This window comes from Plecotus auritus (genome assembly GCF_963455305.1).
Source record: "Plecotus auritus genome assembly, chromosome: 9".
Taxonomy (NCBI): Eukaryota; Metazoa; Chordata; class Mammalia; order Chiroptera; family Vespertilionidae; genus Plecotus; species Plecotus auritus.
The window spans coordinates 120418750-120433924 of NC_137783.1; the positions used below are offsets into that span (position 1 = coordinate 120418750).

At 45.0% G+C, this 15175-nt stretch overlaps 1 protein-coding gene across 3 annotated transcripts in view; it reads left to right on the forward strand.

Moving 5' to 3' along the window:
* BMAL1 (basic helix-loop-helix ARNT like 1) overlaps nucleotides 1-15175 on the forward strand; it is a 104428-nt gene that overhangs the window by 28524 nt on the left and 60729 nt on the right. For all 3 annotated transcript variants that reach the window (XM_080640125.1, XM_080640126.1, XM_080640127.1), the window contains exon 2: nucleotides 2541-2613. The gene's annotated coding sequence lies outside the window, so the exon portion shown is untranslated. The remainder of the gene's footprint in view (nucleotides 1-2540; nucleotides 2614-15175) is intronic.

Consider the following 15175-nt stretch of genomic DNA (forward strand, 5'->3'; position numbering starts at 1 on the left):
GGACAAGTAGGCACACAAGGCTGGGTGACCAGCTGAGGGAACAGGGAGAAGAGGGGCTTAAGGAGAATTTACCATCGCCAAGGGGGTAATGACTATTCTCTGGAAGGCTAGTTTTATCTTTGGAAACTAGTTATTAAGTGGTGGCAGACTCGGCATATCTTATTGCTTCTTGAGAAATGTGTTACTGGCTTCTTGTACACGAACTGAAAAAGGAAGCTGATTGATTGCATTTTTCTCCCTTTAAAACGGTTCCCTTCTTTAATAAATCAGGTAATAGGAGAGGTAGTCAGGACTGCCAATCAAGAAATACATGGACGGGAAGAGGACAGTGTCCTGAAAACCCTACCTCCCCCACCGACCTTCCTCTGAACCACTTTAGAAACATTTATTCCTTTGACATTGTCGTTGCTAGGAAGACTTTGAAGAATTTTAAGCAAAGAAATGACATAATTTGACTTACGTTGTTACAGAGTCCCTCCTTAATTGAGAATAAACTATGGATGGAGGTAAGAATGACATCAAGACTAGAAGTAGGGACACCAGTTAGGAGGCTATTGCAATAATCTAGGATGGTAATAGTGGAGGGGATGAGAAATGGTCATATTCTGAATATATTTTGAAGGTAAAAAATCAGTTTTGGTAAGGATTGGATGTGGAATAAGAGAGAAAGAGAGGAGACAAGAATGACTCCAAACCTGTTGGCTTGTGCAATTGGACAATCAATGGATTAAAATGAGATGGGTAAGATTCTGGAGGGAGCAAGTATGGAGGAAGGTCAGGGGTCTGTGTTAGATATGTGAAGCTTAAGACATTGAACATGTCTTAGACCTCTTGTCCATTTGACTTGAAGCAGACAATAGGACATACTAGCCAGGAGTTCAGAGGAGTGGTCCAGGCTTGGAGAGAAATCTGGGCATCATCAGCATATAGCTGATATTGGAATCCCTGAGGTGAGGTGAGATCACCAAGGGTATACAGAGAAGAGAAAAGAATAAGGATGGAGCCCTGGGACACTTTGACATTAGGAGGCGGGGAGACAAGGAAGAACCAACAAAAGGAACAAACAGTCAATGAGGGGGATGGAAAACCAAGATTGCCATCCTGGAAGCCAGGGGAAGAGAGTAGTCAAACAAGAGGGAATGACTAACTGGTAGCAAAAGCTGTAAGATGAGGACTAAGACCTGCCCATCAGATAGGTCTTTGTGCTTTTGGACCCAAGCTTAACCTTTCAAATAAGTCATAGTTCCTGCCTTGAGGAGAATTATGTTGTGCAAAAAAAGGATCATTTAAGATTGATTGAAATAAATCTAAGGTGGGAAGATAGTACCATGGGAGTCCAGCAGAAGGGGACAGTACTTCCGGCTTTTATGGGGAGAGTTGAGGCCAAATTCATTGATGTCTTCATTTGTTCATTCCACAAATATTTTTGGGCGCCAGGGCCTAGAAGGAAGGGGGAAGGGGAGTTATAAAGGTATAAAATTTCAGTTTTGCAGATGAAAGGAATTCTGGAGATGAATGGTGATGGTTGTACAATATGAATGTACTTAATAACACTGAGCTGTACACTTAAAAATGGCTAAGCCTGTTAATTCTGTTATATGCACTTTATCATAGTAAAAAAAAAAATCAGAGAGAAAAACCCTTATCTCCACGCACCCCCTTCCCCCATCCCATGACTTGGTAGTTGGGAATATGATGTTTGAAATGGATGGCATTTCCGTAGAAGGAAATTATGTGGAGAGAAGCAGAGGAAGACCTCCAGCCAGTGGCAAGGGACTGGCTATCAGTCCTTTTTGCCTGGTTCGTAGGGCTCATGGGGGGAGACTATGCAAGCTGAGCTTGCAGAATCAGGCTGGGCTAGTTGGTGCAGGCCTGGCAGCCTGGCTCTAGAATTGGGCTTGCCTTCTTAGAATCTGGGAGCCTCTGGAGGTTTCTGCCCAAGGGAGTGTCATTCCAAAGGTGTGCATTTAGAAGATTAATCTCATTAATTCTTCCCGTTAAACCATTGCCTATTAAAAGCAGTGGGATTGAGGCATGCATCTGTATGGTAAAAATTGCAGGCTAGCAGAATGTTAGATACTCAGGCGTGTGTTAATGAATTAAGTAGGTTATTTTTCCACCCATTTTACAAATATTTATTGAGGACTATCTAAATGCCCTTAGTGTGCTAGGCAAGTGGGGGAAAGGGAAGGAATGAATTTACTAAATTTCTTTTCTTGATAAGCCTACAATGTAAGAAATCCCATTCCTAAATAAGAAATTATGCTACATTGTGCCAGTGTTGCCATTAAATATCTCACCAGAGCTCCGTGGGAGCTGGGAGGAGGGTGTGCCTGGCCTGCCTGGGACTCTGGGGAGGCTTCCAGGGAAGGACTGTTCAGTGGATTTGAAGGATGAGCAGCATTTTCTAGGCAGAGAAGCAGAGATGGGCATCCTGGGAGGAAGGTAAATGAAAACTTATTGGGAGTTCTAAGTTTAAAGAAAATGTATAAATATTCTCTTTTAAAGCTAAACTCTTATTTCATTGGCTTATTTCATAGGTGGTGCTGGCTAGAGTGCATCCTTTTGGACCCAAGCTTACCTTTTCAAATGTGGAATCCCAAGCCTTCATTGGTAAGTTTGTTTGGTGCCTTCTTACAAAATTATGCTATCAAGGATCAGTAGTTGTCATTGGTACTCTGTGGAAGTTACCAAGCCTGGACCCTGGAGAAGCCTGTAGTCGAGATGGAATAGAGCCTCAGAAATGGAGTGTCAGTGTAGGCTTATGTGGGAGCTGCAGAGAGGGGGCCAGAGGAGGCCATCCAGGGAGGCAGAGGATGGATGCAGATGGCTTCATGAGGAGGTGGAACTTTGGCTTTGTTTGAAGGAAGAAGTCCAGGGAGGAGAGAAATAAGCTTTTTGGGCTTAAGACAGTGGGTGTAAGACACAGTGGAAGTGGTCTCAGCAGTAGACCTATAGAAGCAAAAATTTCATCCAAAGGAGTCATGAGCAAGAACTTTGACAGGATCTGCTGGTGTTTGATTATTCTAGACCAGGGTCATCAAACTTTTCTGTAAAGGATGAAATGGTAAATATTTTTGGCTTCATAGGCCATGTGGTCTCTGTCATAGCTACTCAACTCTGCCATTCTAGCATGAAAGCAGCCATAGATAATACATAAATGGTGGGTGCGGCTGTGTTCCAATAAAGCAGGGGTGGGGAACTTTTTTCCTGCCAATAGCCATTTGGATATTTATAATATCACTAGTGGCCCAGTGCACGAAATTCGTGCACATTAAAAGGGAATTAATTAGAGGAAATATTTTAATATTGCTATTTGCCCTTTCTCTATAATAGAAGTGTTATAGATGAAAGAAAATTAGTAAAATGTATATGAAAACCTCCCTCCTGTCAGAGTCTGGGGCGCGCCACGGGACCTAGAGTCAAGTCCCCGCCCACCACCCGCACACGCTTTGAAAACGCAGGAGACCCAGACCTGGCCAGCCCCACCTCCATCAAGCCCCTCTGGGCGGGGAATGCAGCCTCAGGTCCCCCGGCCTGGCACCGGGGATGGGCAGCATGGCCTGAGGTCCCCTGTCAAGCCCTGCTGGGTGGGAGGCATGGCCTGAGGTCCCCCGGCCCAGCACTGGGGCAAGGGGTGCAGCCTGAGGTCCCTATCAAACCCTGCTGGGTGGGGGGTACAACCTGAAGTCCCCCATCAAGCTCACTGGGCAGGGGGCTCAGCCTGAGGTCCCCCGGCCCAGTGCTAGGGTGGGGTGTGCGGCCTGAGGTCTCTTGGGCCCAGCGCCAGGGCAGGGGGCGCAGCCTGAGGTCTCCCAGCCTGGTGCTGGGGTGGGGGGCATGGCCTGAGGTCCCTTGCCCTGGCCAGGCGCCACGCAGCCTCAGGCCCCTGATGTTTGGTCGTGATGTTACAGCGTCCCAGCTAATTTGCATATTCCTCTATTATATAGATAGATTCCAGGCCATATAAAGTTGTCAACTTGAAAATTAGCCTGCTAGCCCTGGCCAGTGTGGTCTAATGGATAGAGCGTTGGGCCTCAGACTGAAGAGTCCCAGGTTCCATTCTGGTTGAGGGCATGTACCTCGGTTGCTGGCTCAATCCTTGGCCATGGTCAGGGAGCATGTGGGAAGCAACCAATCAATGTGTCTCTCTCACATCAATGTTTCTCTCTTTTTGCCTCTCTTCCTCCCTTCCACTCTCTCTAAAAATTAATGGAAAGGTATCTTTGGGTGAGGATTAACAACAAAAACAATTAACCTGCTATATTTGGTCAAACAATTAACTCACCCCAATGCCTTGGTAGGACCAGACCAAATGGTTTTGCAGGTCTTATATGGCCCACAGGCTAGATGTTCCTCACCCCTGCAATAAAGCTTTATTTATAGACTAGGTAGTGGGTTAGATTTCGTCTGTGGGCTATAGTTTGCCCACTCCTTTTCTAATCCCTAAATGCCAGTCTAACACATTTGGTCTTTTTCCTATAGGCAGTGGGGAACTGTTGATGTTATTTTGGGCAAAGAAGTGAAATGGAAGACGTGACATGTTAGGAACGTTCATCTGATACCTGGACAAGAAGCATGAGCCCTATTCAAAGGCAGTCAAAGCGATCCAGGTGTGAGGTCATGTGGTTAAGAGTGGTTAGAATGAGAGCAAAGGACCAATCGAAGAGAGATTGCAAAGGGAGAACCATAGGATTTTCAGGCTTCTTAAAGATAGGAGCCAAAGATAAAAATTTAAACTTGGGAGTTTACAGCAGTACCATTGACAGAAATGTGGACATCGGGTGTGAAGAAGCGTGGTTGATGTGTCTGGTTTTAGACACATTGAATTCAAAATGACAGTGGTTCATAGACAACTGGAAAAATAGGGCTAAAGCCTGGACTTAGAAGGTAGGCCTGGAGATGTAGAACAGGAGCCATCGGTTTAAATAAGTTCTCCCATGATGAACAGGGGCCTGAGCCTTGGGGAATGCACACAACTCTGGGGTGGAAAGAAGGTAGAAAAGAACCAGAGCTAGGAAGGTGGGAGTCCCGGGAAGGGAAAAGGACCAGGGAGAAGGACCTGAAAGAAGGGCACCAAATTTGTGACAAGGTGGTTACAGATGGCCTTGAGATATGTGATGCCATGAGGGGGGCTGAGGAGAGGAAGAAGTGGAAGGAAGCCAAGTTGCACAGGGTTGCACAGAAATAAGGAATAAAGAATTAGTAAAGTGGACCACTCATAGATTTTGGGTGGTAAAAGAAGGGAGACACGTAAGATTTCAGTGTTTGCATGTCTAAATAACCTGTTATTTAGCTTTGAGGCAGGTAAAGCATGCTGGGACCAGTTCTCACTTCCTTCTCTGGAGCCAAGCTGTGTTTGGGAGTTTGTGTGTACATTGGGCTTGCATTGTGTTCTTAGGCTCCCTTTGAGGTGTGGTGTGCATAGATCTGCCACAACTTGCACTGCAGAATCCAGTCGTGTTTGGACTCTTGCCATGAGACAAGATGCGATCTGTTAGGGAAATACTTACATTTGCTTAAGTTTGGAGGACCAAGAAATTGGAATAAAACTTCTTACTGCAGAGTCTGCTCAGATATGGTAATTTGAAGTGATTCTCAAGTCATTCAACTAGATATCAATTTATGATCTGATTATTTCGAATGCACCTTCTTTGGTTTGAATTCTAAGTCATTTATGGTTTGGTTTATGTAAATACAGCAAATTAAAGAGAGTAATAAAAGCAACAGGTGTAACTGGTTTAGAGTCACCATTTATGGGACACTCACTGTGTACCAGGTACAGTATTGAGTACTCTCTAGCTGTCACTTTATCTTTGCAACAGCCTGTGACGTGGAAAGTAGTATTTTCATTTCAGCAATAAGGAAATCCAATCATAGGTTGAGTAACCTGCCCAAGGTTATAGGGGATTTGAACCCAGTTCTATCTGATCCCTGGTTTATGCTGCTCCCTGTTTTCTCCCATCTAAGTCAGAATTTCTCCTCCTACTTACATAGAAGTACTAGAGACAGATTGAGCTCTTCCGGTTAAATATTCAGAGACTCTAGTGGGTGTTTCCACTTCCTAGGCACCTACTAAAAGGGTGGAAGAAGTGTGGGATCTCTGGAAGAGACAAAGCCCAAACTTCACACTTACTTTAACTGTTTCACCAGATACCGTTTTCCTTTAGTTAGAGAAGGCGGCAGCCCTGGGCTTGGAAAGGAAGCATGTCAGTGGGATTTCGGTCCTAGCTCAGTGCAATTATAATCTACTTTCTGTTTCGATACTTGGCATTTCTCTCTGCTCACCTCCACCTTCAAGCTCCAAGGGCAGGGCCCTGTTTTGTCTTGTTTGCATCTGTGCCCCCAGCATCTGCATGGTATCAGACATGTAGTATGTGCTCACTAAATATTTGTTTCTTCTAATGAGCCAGACAACTTGGGACAAGATGCTCTCAGTACTGTGGTTATAGAAATGACACCAGTGCTCTGTCCTCATTAGGCAGATGTCCTAGTGGGGCAGTCAGACAGCCTAGAGGTATGAGATGCATAGTAGTGCAAGTGCAAGCAGCATGGTAATGCTCTGAAGTGAAATAAAGTGAGAGAGAGGGATGGAGGGTGATGGGCTGACAGTTTAGTTAGGGTCATCAGGAAGTCCTCACCAAGAAATGAAGTGAGATAATGAGGCTGTTGGGGGAAAATGTCATAACAATGCTACTGAGGTTTAATTCTTTTGCTTGGCTGTGGTGGTTAGCACCCAGCTAACTGTTCCCTCAGCAGGGCTCCCTCCAAACCTCATGTCTCTGGCCGTGCTGAGCGCTCCCTTCCCCTCCTCGGTCTGCTCACTCCTTATCTGGCCTGCCCTCTCCTTGTCCTCCAGACCTTAGCCTCTGCAGTCTGCTTTGCCAGTTTTCTTTTCTTTGTCCTCAGCTTAATAAGGTTTTGCTTGGTCCCTTCCATGCCACCCTAAGTGTTCTCCCCAGGTGAGCTCATCTACTGCTTCCTCTATCTGGGAGTCACCCACATCTACATATTCAGCCCCAAACCCCCTGTGGCCCTGCAGGTACCTCAAACTCATCCCTCCGCTGGTGCCAAATGTGTCTCTCTCTGAGTGTCTGTTGCCTGCCTTGGGTGGGACTACGCCCCCTCAGTTCCATCTACTGTAGGAGTCATTCTTGGCTTTGTCCTTTTCCTCAACTGTCATCACCCATCAGTTGCCACGTCCTGTGGAGACCGTCTCTCAAATTTGTCACCTCACACCTTCTCCTTCTTCACTCCTTCATTTTGGGACTCATCGTAGGGAATTTTTTTAAACAGCCTTTTCATTGGTCTTCCTGTGTCTATCTTTGTCCTCCCTCATGTCACTCTCATACTCCTATCAGCAAGATATTTCTAATTCACAAATCTGACCATGGCTTTCTTCTGCTTAAAACTCTCCACGGGCTTCTCATTGCTTCTAGAAGAAAACCCAAGTCCCATCAGGGGCCTGCATTTCTTTCATAATCTGGCCCTGGGCCACCTTCCTCCTTTCACTTTTTCTCTAACCCCTATTTCTAACCTCAGTCCAACCTTCCAACAGCCTGTGCCTCCTGGTGCCTTTGCCGTTGCTAGGCCCTCTCCTAGGAGTGACCCACCCCTGCTCTCCATTTTGGTAACTCAATCAAATTTCCATTATCTGGACACCTTCCTTCCCCACCCTGCACTTCTTGGTGACCTGGAGATGACCTTCCTCCGGGTTCCAGAACACCCTGCATTTCTCTCTCCCAAAGCATTTATCAACATAACTGTTGATTTACTTATTATCTGTTATGTTCAGTGAAATGAGCTCCTTCAGGGTGGGGACCACACACACACACACACACACACACACACACACACACACACACACAGACACACACACGCACTCTCTGGTTCTCAGTGCCAGCATAGTTCACCTGGCTCAGGAAATGTTTGTAAAAGAGTGAGAATAGCCACGTCTGTTTGTGCAGCCAAACAGCAGATTTATAACATGAACAGATGTATATGAAATTGGAGGCTCATTGGCCATTGAGTTTGGTGGGGTCCCTTCTTCTGTTTTGAGTGCAGCATCGATTGTTCTGGGCTTGGGTTTGTGGCTGTTTGTAGTGTCTCCCAGCATCCCGAGGCCTAGGGAATTGAACTTCTCTGTATTCTTTATTGCTGACAAAAACAAAAACAAAATAACCACAACTCCTGCTATTGATGGGATAGTACGGTGGTCGGCAAATGGCGGCTCTGTTGACTAATGAGTTTGCCGACCACTGGGATAGTAATAGCAATTCAAAATGAAAAATAATATATCAAGAAATGCTTGGGAATGAGGTCTGCCCAGCTTCAGCCTGGATGAATCCCAAATTTTCTAAATTAGTAAAAATCTTGCTAACAGCTGACAGCTTTGCTCCCACAGCTCAGCTGAGAATGCTTTTCGGTCTCGGGGGTGAGGATAGTGAGTGGTCCTCTGTGGAAGTGCCCAAGGGCCTCTTTATCTTCAATCAGTCCTCAGTGATACCGAGGCATAGGCTCTGGCCCCAGGGATGCCAGTCCATGACTGGGTTCCCCATGGGTGCTGGCACAGTGCACCTACGAGACAGGCAATACATTCTCATGTTTCCATTTGGGGCCTCCATCTTGATGCTTCCTAGTTCTGCCACAGACATGGGAAACTGTGCTGAGAATGCAGTTTTTATTGGAGGTTCACCGTAATCTGGGAGGACTTTCTAGAACAGTGGTTCTCAACCTTTCTAATGCCGCAACCCTTTAATGCAGTTCCTCATGTTGTGGTGACCCCCAACCATAAAATTATTTTTGTTGCTACTTCATAACTATAATTTTGCTACTGTTAATGAATCGTAATGTAAATATCTGTGTTTTCCGATGGTCTTAGGCGACCTTGCTAGCAGTTTTCAACCTGTGGGTCGCAAGAAGAAGCCGTTTTAAAGCAGAGGTGTTCTGCTGACCAGGGTGCTCCAGCAGGCATTGGGATGGCTATCCTTGCCTGGAAATACTTATGCATCTTTCCCTTTGAGGGACTTTCCATAAGCTGGTCCCCTCCATATGGAACACATTTTTTTTCTGATATGCCTAGTTCATGACTATTTGCCCTTTAGATACCAGCCGATGTGCCTCTTATTGGGAAGCCTTTTCCACCTCCCTGATAAGGTCTTATCATCACCATTACCATTATCTTTTTATACTGCCTAGTGATTGCTTATCCTGTGGCCAGCACTGTCAGAGTGCTTGGTGGGTAACCACTTAGTATTAGGGCCTCAGCAGGTTTGGCTGAGGTAAGTGTTATCATTATTACCCCAGAGATGGCATTTGAGGAAATTGAGGTCCAGATCAATTGAGGGCATGTGAACAGGGCTTTGGCCTCAGTGCTTGAGTGGGTAGGTGTTCTTACCCATTCTTCCATTCCCCACGGTCCCTCTGCCACGCATTCCAGTAGCCCATTACCCACTATTCACATTTTCCATTGATTTATGTCATTCTAGATTAGTGAATCCTTGTTTCCCACTGGGCAGCCCCCATTGGCCCCATGATAGCAGAAGCCTGACCAAAGAGTTGACTGACAGCCTGCCTAACTGGCCAGACAGCCACTTACATCATGGGAGTCTGGGCTATGAACATAAAAGGGGTTCTCCAAGGCCCCCCACATTTTAGCTTGCACCCTCACCTCCTGTTTCCGCATCAGGGCCAGCTGTGCTAAGGAAGCATCTGTGCTTGGACAGGTCTGTTCTTCTGCACACTCTCCTGTTCTTCTCTCCACCTTGCCAACCCTGCATCATCCCTTTGTAAGGCAGTGACCCCTTTCTCCTCCCAGGACAGAGCTAGCCTTTCCTTTGCTCCTCTGGACTAGGACACACTCAGGGGGATGGTTCTGACCACCATGTGTCGTCATGACCGCCTCGTCTTTCCTAGTGTGGTCACTGTGACAGGGCAGACAAGCTGTACAGTCAGGCTGAGAGGTCTACAGAAGAGGTGAGGGTGGACATAAGAGTGGCTGATCCATGATGCAGTCTGTGTGCTTGTGGGCCTGTGCTGGTGAGTAAGTGAGTGAGTGTGTGTGTGTGTGTGTGTGTGTGTGTGTGTGTGTGTTTCTTGCTTATTGTTTTACTTGCGTAATTTATCCCTATATGCATTAGAGACCAGTTCTCCCTCTCTTGGGGGTCTATTGTGGCACCTTGAATATTAGATAGTTTATAGCTAATGGCTAAATAAATCTTTTCTCCCCTGCTAAGCCGAAGGTGCCTCCTCTTCCCCCCAACCCCCACCTTGGTACCTTGGCCACCATTTCATGGGGTTGTTGTGACTGCCAGGACCCTCTTCCGAGACCCCATTCAGGCAGCAGTGATGTGAAAGCACTGTCTAGACTCCAGCAGGCTGGGCAGGGGACTGGCTACTTTGCTTTGCTGCCAAGAAGCTCTGTCCTCCAGGGGGACCTTGCTGGGCCTCCAGAGTCCTCTAGGGCCAGGCTGGCTGAGCTCCGAGTGACACTGGTTTTGAGCAGGCAAAAAAAAAAAAAAAAAAAAAAAAAATGGCTTCTGACCAAGTGGGGAAAGGGGCATGGGGGAGGAGCAGAGGAGGACCTTAGCCGCCCTGCGCCTTCAGGGCATTTACTGGCTGCAAACTGAGATGGGCTTGGAGGGCAGCTGACTCCATGACAAGCATGCCTTTAAATAAGGGCACTCATCACACTGGTCTCAGTGGGACCTGCCTCAGAATGTCAACTCTGTGCCTGCTAGGGATGTGACTGGAGACACACAACACAAGCTCTCTAAGCCTCAGTTTCCTCACCTGTCAACTGGGGTGGTGATAATAGTAATCACCTTTATGAGGTTCTTGTGAGGGTGAAACAAAAACGTGCTTAGTATTGTACCAGACATGGAGAAAACACCAAATATCTGTTACCATTACTGTTGTTTTTATTTTATTTATTTTTAATATATTTTTATTGATTTCAGAGAGGAAGGGAGAGGGAGAGATAAAACATCAATGATGAGAGAGAATCATTGATCGGCTGCCTCCTGTACGCCCCCTACTGGGGATGGAGCCTGCAACCCAGGCATGTGCCTTTGACTGTAATCGAACCCGGAACCCTTCAGTCGGCAGGCCGACGCTCTATCCACTGAGCCAAACCAGCTAGGGCTCCATTACTGTTGTTTTTAAAAGTTGTATTGTGAATGATAATTGTAAGAAGACTTTGGATGAGATACAGAGTCTGAATGCACAGTTACTAGTATAGGCTGTGAGGAGTGATGGTGTAAGAAAAGCACTTTGTGAGTTGCAAATTATGTGAAATATTATTATTAGCACAAAAAGCTGTTATCATTTTGGCTTTGGAGAAAATGAGCACAGTTTTATGATGTTGAGACTTAAGTTTGTTGTTGCTTTGCTTTTTGTTTTGGAGGGAGATTTTTCAGATAGGCCTTTGGAATCTTGCCCAGAGGCTGTGTGACCCACCTTGGTGATCTGGGTAACAAATGCCTGAATAGCACCTGGCACAGAGAAGTGTTTCATGGGCACTGTTAGTATTTTAAATGTTTAGTGATAAATATTTAATACATAGTAGTATAGTAAGTTCTTATAGGTTCATTGACAGTAAATTGTAGGACTTCTCTCTGGACCTGAGAAATTCCCCTCTCAGAACTTTGTGCCTAGTATAGCTGAATAAATTTAAATGATTTATTCAGAATTTGATATTTGATATAGACAACTATCATTGTTGTCTCAATGTTAGAAATATCTTTTTAAGATAAACTGTTCTTGTGTTTATCTCTATTCTATACTGTGTCTTTGCCTCACCCATCTTTCTAAAATTATCTATTATTGAAATGTAGATACTTTTAAGCAGAGGTTGAAAACTCTACTCATTGTTTACATCTGGCCTGGAGATGTATTTTGTCCATGCTCACAATGTCTTAAAACTTTAAAATTAGTGACTAACATTTAGAAGTTGGCAGGTATTGTCTAGACATCTGGATTTCCAGGTCTTCATGAAAAATCGAAGGTGCGGTGGCACTGGGTCCATCCTCCCTCACGTGGCCCCTCCTCAGGAACTTGCTTCTCTAGTTTGCCCTGCTCCACCCAGCTGCTGCACTTTTACCTGGCCTGAAGGTAATCGAGTGTGTTAAATGTAGCCAGCACCTCTTAGACACTGTGCATTAATTTAGAACATATTCACTAGCAACTTTGATCACAGAAAGAAAGGTTGTTTCACTCACTAAGTTGTCCTTTTTATGATAACCCAAGGGGCCATTATGGTGTTTTATGTAGGCCCTTTTGGGTTTAGTAGAGTCACCTTCTCTCCTCCCTGTGGGAATTTCTCATTAACAATTTTAAAGAAGTCCTCAGCAAGACTTATAAGTCAACATAAAATGTTGGGTAATGCAGGATATAAATTTTGATTGCCTCTATTTAAGGGAGGTTGAAAAATAAGTGCATGCTTTAATTCAGTAATTTATGATGTTGTAAATTTGAACAGTTAAAGACACAGCCCTTTTTATTAGCCATCTGGTTGAAATGGTCTTAATTTGGCAGAATCCTTATTGAAATAGGTGAGGAGTCTGAGATTCTCCCTCCTGGATACCATTCCCTTCATGGCTGTTTTTTAGGCAGGTTCCTCCCTCCTCTCCTTGCAGCCAGTGAGGACCTGGGCACTGGTGGCCACCTGCAGAGACAGGGAAGAGGTGCTGCATCCCACAGTGGCTACTTTAGGGGAGTTCTTGCCAACACTGACAGTTAAAACACTATTATCCTCTGAGCTTGTACATTTTTTTGCTTTTGTCATCATGAAAGAGTACACACTTATAATAAATTCAGACAACACTGATGTGCATTAACTTAAAGGAAGAAAGTTTTCTGTGACCTCTTCCCAATCTCCCCAAAGATAGGCACCTTTGAGACTTTGTTGAGTACAGTTCTGGACATTTTCATTTGCTTATGCCCCACCTCCCACCCCTCAATCCCAGTCTCCTTTGCCCTCACCCCCAACATATTGGTTTTTACTTGTGTTCTGTAAAAACAGAACTTATGCATACTATTCTGCAGCTTTCCTTCTTATAGCCAACTTCCAACTCCTGTATTATCTCTTCAACTCAACATGTGCAGATAAACATGCCTCATTATTTTTAACAGCTGTACTCCATGGTATTTACATTTATTTACTCATTCCTGTATTGGTAGACACCCAGGTTGTTTCTGATCTTTTGCCATTGCCACCATGGCTGCTGTGGACATTGTAGCACAAACCTGTGAATTTTTGCATGAGATTTTCTGTGCTATAGATACCTGGAAGTGGGACTTTGGGCTTAAATAGTTTGCCATTTAAATTTTAAACCAGTATTGCCTAATTGACCTCCAAAAAGGCGGTACCAATTCACACTCCTCCCAAGAGTGTCCCATTATTACTCCAATTATTTAGTTTTTGCTTAAACATGTATTAAAAAAAGTAAACTTTAAAAATTCACAGATATGCCATCAAAATGATACATTTATCTTAGAAGAGCATTCAGAATACATAAAGCTAGAGATGTAATTAGATGGTTTTCATACCTTGGTGAATATCACCAAAGGTGACAAAAATTTTCCCAACTACTGTAACCAATGTAATTATTAAATACTTACCTAGAGATCTCCCTTGTGCCAGGAAGCCTTTGGAAGAATAACAGCCAAGTCAGTTTTCTTCCTACAGCTCTCCCAGGGCTGCCTCATCCTTCCCACCAAGGCTGGGTCAGCATCTAAATGGCTGCACCAGGGAGTGCCAGGCCCAAAAGATCTGGGGAGAGGGAGGTGGCAGGTGGTGTAGTGAGGTACCAAGGGTTCCCTACATCACCTCCTTGCACCTAGATGCCAGGTTCTTCCTACGTGTATGTTCTCATAGCATCCCTATGGCCTCCCTATAAAAAAGGTACTCCCCTCTCCTCTCTATTTATATCTGGGGACACTTGAGCTCAAAGGTCTGGCTCACTGAACGTTGCACAGCTGGTAAGTGACAGTGCCTTGGACACAGTCTTCTGATTCTACAGGTAGTGGAGTCAGATCACTGTGAGGCTTTTTGCCTGCCGCACACCATGGATGTTTTCTTCACTGAGCTGAGGGTGGAGAACGGAAAGGGAAGTGACATTCCCAGATTTCCTGTGGCGACTTTCGTCCACAGCTTTCTCCTCAGAGTACTGGCATTTACGGTCATGTTTAGAACATTTCCTTAGCATTTGGGAAGGATCTGTGAATTCTTGATGAGGGACCTTAACGGATTACACGTGGTTGAGAACTGTTGGTCTGGAATATCTTTTTCTCTTTGGAAAGGACAGGTCTCTGGAGATGGTTAGCTTACCACCTGCTAACTGCGTATGAAACTTTGAATTCTACCTGCTCCAGAGCCTCCTCTCTGCCTCTCTGAGCTGGTGTCTGGCTTTTGCTAACAGGTTGTCCTGTGTTGGCCAAAGCTTCTTCACATGGACCTCACTTCTTAATCTGACAGTAGATTTGATGCCCAGACCACATATGGTCCTAGGATGCCTTCAGCTTCATTAGACACAGGCAAGGTGGTCTGGTCTAGTGAAAACGGATCTAGAGTTGGATAGACCCAGGTTCAAATCCTGGCCCATCACTATACTAGGAGCACAAACCTTTGACTGTTAACCTCTCTGAGACTCAGGGTCCCCCTTCTACAAAATAGGGATAATTCCCTCATAGGGGTATTTCGAGGAATACATGATTTAAGATTCAAAGGTGCCTCTGAGATGTTCAGCACAGAACAGACACTTTATAAATGTAAGTCCTCTCTCTTTTTCCTGCTGTAGAGAGAAACTTCTCCTCTGGAGATTCCCCGAACTGGTAGCTGATGGCTGGGGATCCTGGAGCCAGGGGAAAGCCACCGCATGAGCCCTGAGATGAATCATACAATGTATATTTTTAGGAGCTCTGTGTTTGGTAGGGGAGCCCAATGAGCAGAGGTGGTGTAATATGTTCAATAATAAGAATCAATTAGTAGAGGGATGATTAATTAACCTCTAGGTGCAGTGGAATGGAAGAAGTCATAAAGCAAGTAGGGTATTGAAGGTTGAATAGGAGCTTGACAGAGAAGTAGTACCATATATAATTAATAGGCCACTTTATCCTTTAGTGATAAAGTTGCATTATTTTTTATGTATATACTTGAACTTCTCTTGACTCTTAC